General features: G+C 57.2%; 2 pseudogenes; one reads left to right on the top strand and one right to left on the bottom strand.

The window, feature by feature from the left end:
• Positions 1–1,664, top strand: part of LOC103081047 (zinc finger protein 268-like) — an 11,678-nt pseudogene extending 10,014 nt beyond the window's left edge.
• A 918-nt stretch (positions 1,665–2,582) lies between these two features.
• Positions 2,583–3,309, bottom strand: LOC103080773 (zinc finger protein 384 pseudogene; annotated as a pseudogene).
• Between the last annotated feature and the right edge of the window lie 3,964 nt (positions 3,310–7,273).

Below are 7,273 nucleotides of genomic sequence, written 5' to 3'. Positions count from 1 at the left end.
AAAAAAAAAAAAAAAAAAAGCAACTCGAAACCCTCCTGGTCTCCTCTCTAGAGCGCCTTCCGGCTCGCTGTGTGCAACATCTCCCCAAACTAAACTGCACAGGGGAGAGGCCAGAGCGTGTCCGAGCCAGGACGGCGGCACTTCAGAGGCTTCCCCTGCGTGGCTGACCAGGGTCACCGAGAACTCGGGTCCCCAGGCCTCCACCGTCGCGAAGGCCTCTCCGCCGCGCGCAGCTGCGCCCCAGGGTCAGGCGGGGGTGGGATCCCCGGGGGCCTCCGGCTGGGGCTGCGGGGGCACGGGAGGGGCGGGGGGGTCTGCCCCCTGGGCTACGACCCCAGCCGGGCTTTGTCTCCGCAGAGCTCCAGGGCGGTGGCGTGGGGTTAATCCAGGGTCACAGCTTCCTCCTGCTGCAGGGGCGGGGGTCGTGGCGCCCTCCCCTCCACCCCAGCCCAGGACCCCCAGGACCCCGGCTCCGCTCCTGGGGCCTGAGGACGTGCAGAACCAGGCTGGATGGCGCCTCCGACGCCCCGCCCTCGCCCCCCAACCTGTCGGCCCCCGTGCAGCCCCCCGAATACCACGGACCCCCGAGAACCTCTCGGCTCCCCAAGAACCACCGGAATGCCCCGAACCCAGGCGGGCGGAACCGCAGGCCCCCGGGACTTAGGGGGCGCAGGGCACGGGCGGGGGTCATCGGGCGGGGCCCTTGCAGGGATTGGCGGAGGCCTGGTTACTCTGTATCAACCGCGCCTTCCCGCCGCCTCCCCGGACGTGCGGGCGGAGCACGTGCGCGTCGAGCCTGGAAGCGGCCCCGGGCGCCTGGCTGGGGTGAGTTGGGGGCGTGCGGATGAAGGTGAGAGAACGAGGGGGTCGTCCGGGCGACGGTGACTGAGTCCGGCGTCCGGGGCCGGCCGCCGGGGAGGCTTCTCGGGCCCCGCGGGGAGAAGGGCGCCGGGAGAGGTCCGGCGGCGCAGGGCCACGGCCAGACGGAGGTGTCCGGGCAGGACGCGGGGCATAGCCGCCCGCCCCCCACCCCCTCTGTCCCCGCCGGGCCGGGTCCCCTCAGTGTTCGGGGTGCCCCCCCGAACCCACTTCCTTCCCGAACTCCAGGACCCTCTCCATGAGCTCGGCCCTTAGCCTCCTTCCCGCCCTTCCTGGAGCCGCGTGGGGCGGGGCTGTCGGCGCTGGGGGACACCCGGGTCCCTCGAAGGGTGCGGGGTCGCGGGCCTCCTGCCAGTCGCGACGGGAGGAAACGTGGGGCCCCGAGGCAGGAGCCCGTGACGAGGCGCTGAGGCCCGGAAGCGGCGGCGAGAGCGCGTCCCCTGGCGGGCGCCCTGGAAGCCCTGCCGGGAGGAGAGAGCTGGAAGCAGGCCAGACCCTCCGCCGGGAGCGCGGCAGTTCTCCGCAGGTTGTCTCAACCCTTGCGGACAGCGGTTTGGCAGCATCACTGAAAACGCGCCCTTACCCTCGCCTCCAGGAGCCTGTCCCAGAGAAGTGAGGTAGTTGTGGACGCAGGTCTGCACGTGCTGTCTGAAAAAGCGATCGCCAGCTGCCTCAGCGGCCGCGGCTGGCAAGCTACCGGCGCCCGTTATGGCCGCGCCTCGCACGGGTGCTTTGCAGGACCCGGCGCAGACCGGGAGTCATGCCTGCGGTGCTGGCCCGATTGAGTATCGCCATAAGCAAACTCCCTCTGCTGTTAAAATTTGGTGTGTGTTTGCATAGTTAGACGGTAATTTTTTAGCACAGTGCAAAGCCTTCGGTCCAGCTTGCCGTGGCTCACCTGTTTGCGTCGGGGTGGGAGGGCGGCAGAGCGGGCTTTTGGGGTGCAACGGGCCGCACGGAAGCCAGTCTGGCCAGGCCCCCGCCCTCGGGCCTTTGCAGGTTATCTCAGCTCTCAGCCTGTGCCCTCACCGGGCAGAGCGGGAAGCTTGGTGCCTGTCCTGCCCGCCGCCTGCTGCACACGGAGGGGTGTTGCCTCCGGACTTTGCTTTGCACGTGTGAGGTCCCCCAGCCAGTAAACCACTGAGGTCTCTGCGGCGGTCGCTGACTCCAGGCTTGCTCTTTGGTCTTGAGGCTGGGCAGGCCCAGGGCTTGCAGGCCTGCGGAGTGCAGCCCAGCGGTTTGTTTTCAAAGCATTTGCTTTTCTGTCTCCGTGTGAATTGCCTTCCTCCTCTTTGAGGTCGGGAACCACCCTCTCCCACGGGCTCTCTGGTCTTTAGCCGAGAATGGTATTTAGGGTGAGGGCCTGGGCCTGGGCCACCACTGCAGGAAATCAGGAGGGATGTGTTTGCACATCACGTGTTGCGTCAGGTGTGGTTCCAGTCTGTAGGCCCGGCTGCAGACGGCGCAGGTGTACACCTTGCTTCACGGTGTGCGTGGACGGGGGTGTCTCCAGCAAGGCTGTATCCGAGCACGCCCGGTTACAGCTGCAGCCCTGGCAGGGTTTACCTTTGTTGCGCCGCGGCCCGTGGGACTGCAGGTTCGAGCTGTGTGGAGGTGTTCTCACATCCTGGCTGTGCACACCTGGGTGTCCCGGTGTGGATGCGGGCGTGCGGCTGGAGTGAGAGGGCTGCGGGAAGGACTTCTCACGGAAGTTTGGTCCCTGAGTGGATACACGTGTGCTGAGCCAGGTAGCAGCGGCTGGCGAAGGGCTGCAACAGCATGGGCACTTGTGGGGCTTGGTCTCGGTGTGTGACTTGGAGTGCATCCACATCTCTGCCTTCGAGTCGGGGAGCACATCTGGCTGTCTCTGACGGTCGTCGTCATCATCAGGGGAGAGGACAGAGGGAGCCCTGATTCCAGCGTCCGCTTCTTTTCTCGGCCCCAGGGGTTCTTAGCGGCCATGGTGCCACCTCCATACCCACCACCACCTCCTTCCTCTGTGAGGGTCAATGCTGTCTTCTCAGAGAAGTCAGGGACCACCTGCAGGGCTTGTGAGCGGGGCAAGAGCTGAGACACTCACGGGAGCTGAAGCTCGGGAGGTCTGAGCTGACGAGACTTTTGTCGCAGGGATCCTGAGAGGGACGTGATGACCAAACCGGGAGCCCTTGATTGACCCCCTTCTCTCCTCCACCTCTGAGAACAGGAGACTCCAGCAGTCCGCAGTCCTGTCCACGGCACGGGTACCACCGTGATATTCTGGGTAACGGACGCCTGGCTTTGTGGGGTCAGCTGCTCTGACTTGGACTCTGTCCACGCTGATGCCCAAGGGCAGGCGCGCCAAGGCAGCACAGCCAGCGAGGTGGGACAGGGGGCAGAGCCAGCCCTCAGCCCTTCTCTGGCACAGCTGACCCTGCCCTTGTTGATGCACATCTGTTCTCGCCCTGCCCTGAGGCCCAGGCCCCCCAGGCTTCGCAGCACCGCAGCTACCACACTTCCGGTCCCCGGGGGCAGCCCCCCCAGCCCTCCCCGCAGTGTTCCTTTGACCCGACCCCCTAAAGACGGCGGAGCATCACGAGGACCTCTGCCTCACTGTCACCAGCAGCACCATCCGGCTGGAGCACCTGGCCAGCTCGTGGAGACCTGTGCTGCGGTCCGCCAGGTAGAGGGGAAAGACGTCCTGGTCCCTTCTTTCTGCAGCTCCTCTCTGTGGGAAAAGTTCCCTTCTTCCTTGACAGGCCACGGCTCCATCTCCTTGGGCCTCAGGCACGGCCTTCCCCCACAGGATACCATCCTTATTCTCAGCCTCTCTCAGAAGGAACATCAGCCCTCCTGAATGGCTGTGGAGTACTGAGCTGGTAGGGAAATCCGGCAGCCTCCCCGCCCAAGCATAGCTTTTAAAATTGGGGTTGGTGCTCAGGAGAGGGGTTTGCTGTGACCTCATAGAGACTTTTCCAGTGTGGGCACTTTTTCTCTCCTCACCCTCGTAATCCTCCAAGCTCGGGCTGATGGAGGACTAGAGGCTGGCACTCCCAGACGTCAGAGAGAAGGGAGCTCTAAAATGCAAGCAGCCTCCTGTTCTGTCCTTGCTGTGCCCGCCCCTGGGAGCCGCTTTCTTCCCCTCATGATCTCTAGTCACTTCCTACCTAATGCTGGAAGGACATGGGGGCAGTCAGACCTCCTTTATTCTTAAAGGGGCAAGGGCTGAGATGTGGTCCCCAAGGGCTGGAGATCCCCAAATTGGTCAAGGGTGACTTAGAAGTGTGGGTGACAGTTCTCCTTGGAGCCCCTCCCCTTCTCTGCCAGCCAAGGCCCTGTGCTAAGTGTCCCCATTCCCAGCCTGAGGAGCTGCGGGTTCTTTGTGAAACCCCACAACCGGGGGAGCTGCAGAGAAGGGAGGGTTCGGGGCAAATGCAAGGACTGGACTTACCTCCTTAGGTGCCACAGTCAGTTGCTGGACAAGGATTTATATATAAATATATATATTAAATAAATAAATAAATAAATAAATAAATAAATAAATAAATAAATAAATAAATAAATAAATAAATAAATAAATACATGCATACCCACTCGTCATGGCCATCTTTGTTGTAACCATTTCTGTGTTTATAAATACATTATTTCTGGGGAAAAAAAAAAGGTGATGGTTTCCAGCATTTTGGAGAGTTACTCAGTTTTCTTGGGTCTCTCCCAAGCATACGTTTTATTAAACTTTTGTGTGACTTTCTCTTGTTAATCTGTCTCATGTCAGTTTAAATCTTAGACCAGCCAGAAGAACCTAGAAGCGTAGAGGGAAATTCCTCCCTCCACAACATCAGCGAAGCTTTCAGATTCTCCTCCTGAGTTCTCCAAGGTCTTACCTGCAAAACTTCTCCCACTACCAGAACCCTGGGTCTCCCTCTGTCTTCCCCTGCAGTCCCCCTTCATCTCTGTTCTCACAAGCAGCTCTCCGTGAAACCAAGTCCCCCTAAAACTGAGCTCCCCTGCCATGTTGATGATGAGCCTCTCTGTCCAAAACTTTACTCCCTTTCTTGTCCCCTCTGACCTAATCCTTTGCTCACTGAGCACTCAACCCCCAGAGTCAGATGAGGTCTCATCATCAACATACAAAGTCGTGGTTTTTTTCTCCAGGGCAAGATGAGCTCACGGACAGCCAAGCCATGGATCTCCAGAGAGTGGCAAACCAGAGACATCCTGAGCCCCGAAACTACGACTAAGAAATGTCACAAGGGGACTTCCTTGGTGGTCCATAGGTTAAGACTCCACATTCCCAGTGCAGGGGGCTCAGGTTCAATCCTTGGTTAGGGAACTAGGGCCCGCAGGCCGCAACTAAGGATCCCGCAGGCCGCAACGAAGATCCCGTGTGCTGCAACTAAGATCCAGCGCAGCTAAATAAAAAATATTTTTAAAAAAAAATGTGTCACAAGATGATAATTACCCCAACGTCTTTGTTCTTCCCCTTTAAAAACGGTCAAGTTGGAGTGGATCCGAGGCTTGTCGCCCACTCTCTTGCTTGGTGCCATAAGCCCTTACTTTGCTGCAAACTCCCGCTGCAGGAGTTGGGCTTTCTGTGCCACAGACGTACGAGCCCACTGCTGGGTCACGTCAACTCCACTCAACAAAACAAAGCCCTCTGTGGCTGGCCTTCCTCATGCCCTTGCTTCAAAGACAGCTGCTCTGGGATTATCAGCGTGTGGCGGGGGGGCGGGGGGCGTGTGCACCAAGAGAAGGTTCTCGCCCTTCTGTCCCCAAACAATTGATCAAAGATTTCACCAGGCAGATCCTTTGCAGGCAGAGTGAGCGAAGTGGGGTGAAGGTGCTAAGGGTCAGGAAGAGACTGCTTAAAAGAAAGCAAAGCATGACATCTGCCAAAGGGAACTGCCCAATCTGTCCTCTTGGTCTCTGGCCTATCAGATGTGCTCCATGCCCTCGGATTATGACATGAGAAAAGCGTGCCATCTCCTAGTCAAAAGCCACTGACCCAGAAGTGTTGAGCCCAACTTCGTGTGCCTGACACACAATGAGGCCAAACAAACGGAAACATCAGCGTTTGGAGCAGAGAGAGTTTTATTAATCTTAAGCAGCTTTTGGCAGGAAAGAGCTCTCTGCAGGAGGCTCCATTTGTCCTACCACTTCAGCAAAGCTGTATTTTAACTAACCCAAGCACGTCTTCCAAATGTTTTGATCACGTAATACTTTGCCTAACCTGTTGGTTCTTTCCTTAGATTAAAGAAATATAAATAAATAAGTAATTAACAGATGATTGGACCTTTTCCCCAGCTTGGCCTTCAGTAACCTCACGAGCAAACTGAGCAGGATAGCATCTAAAGAAAGGTCACAAGGAGTCCACACGCCTGCACACAGTGGGGCGTGGGATGACTCGGACCCCCTACCTCAGTGATTAACTGAGATCACTTCACCTTTTCTGTGGCTGAGCAAACTCTTTGGAGTTGGTTTTGGATATGAGTTTGCCTTCTCCCTAGACTTCCGGCTTTCTTATTAAAGCAACTTTTCTGTTCCGACCAGCACTTGCCTCTGGAATATTGACAAGCAGCCGGACCTGGGCTGTGCACCAGTCCAGAAGATGGGGGATGCAGGTTTGTCTCAGGTCCATCTTGCTGGCTAGCCAGGTGCAAGGTCTTTAAAGGCAAAAAGGGTAAATAAGAGGGGGTCTTGGTGATTTCAGCTTCCTGATGAGACCTCAGTTGCAGGCTTCCCGGCGCCATCCTGTGACTCGATGTGTCATTGGTGATTGTGATCGATCTTCATGTCCCTGAAAAGCAAACTAGAAAATCATGGTCTTGTCATCCTTTAACCGGTTTCTAGGAGAGAACAAAGGCCACGGTTGAGGCATTTTATTATTTACTTAGAGCCTATGTGATGGGTTAACAATTTTAATTCCTGGTTGGCCCCTGGTGTTTCCTCTGACACCATCTGGGCCTGCTTTTCCTTCGTTTCTGCATTCCCTATCTTCCCCAATTAGTAACTACATGTGTCCGCTCTTCAGAACTCAGGAAAGGCCTAGGAGACTAAAGCCTTTCTCTGCAAACAAGAAATGGGGGACATGGAGGGTCTTTTGAACCCAGAAGGGCCCTGCAGTGTGCTGACCAGTTCCCCCCCCTCCACCGCCCCTTTTCTTTGATACTCCTCAATCCTGAGGGGAACAGGGGCAGGACAAGAAAAGGGATACACTTTTGTAAAGAAAGGTTAGTCATAAACTCAGCAGGGGAACTTGGTATCAGAAGCTTGATTTAAATACATCACCTTCCTACCATGAGTCCAGTACCGAGCTAGGGACAGGAGGGTACAGCAGAATATTCGCTCCTCCTGAAAACTGTCAACTTTCTGGAAACTCCCAGACATGGGATTCTTAGAGAACAGATACTACAGGAAG

Source organism: Lipotes vexillifer, unplaced genomic scaffold, assembly GCF_000442215.2.
Source record: "Lipotes vexillifer unplaced genomic scaffold, Lipotes_vexillifer_v1.1 scaffold1529, whole genome shotgun sequence".
Classification (NCBI taxonomy): domain Eukaryota; kingdom Metazoa; phylum Chordata; class Mammalia; order Artiodactyla; family Lipotidae; genus Lipotes; species Lipotes vexillifer.
This window is presented reverse-complemented; position numbering and strand designations above follow the sequence as displayed.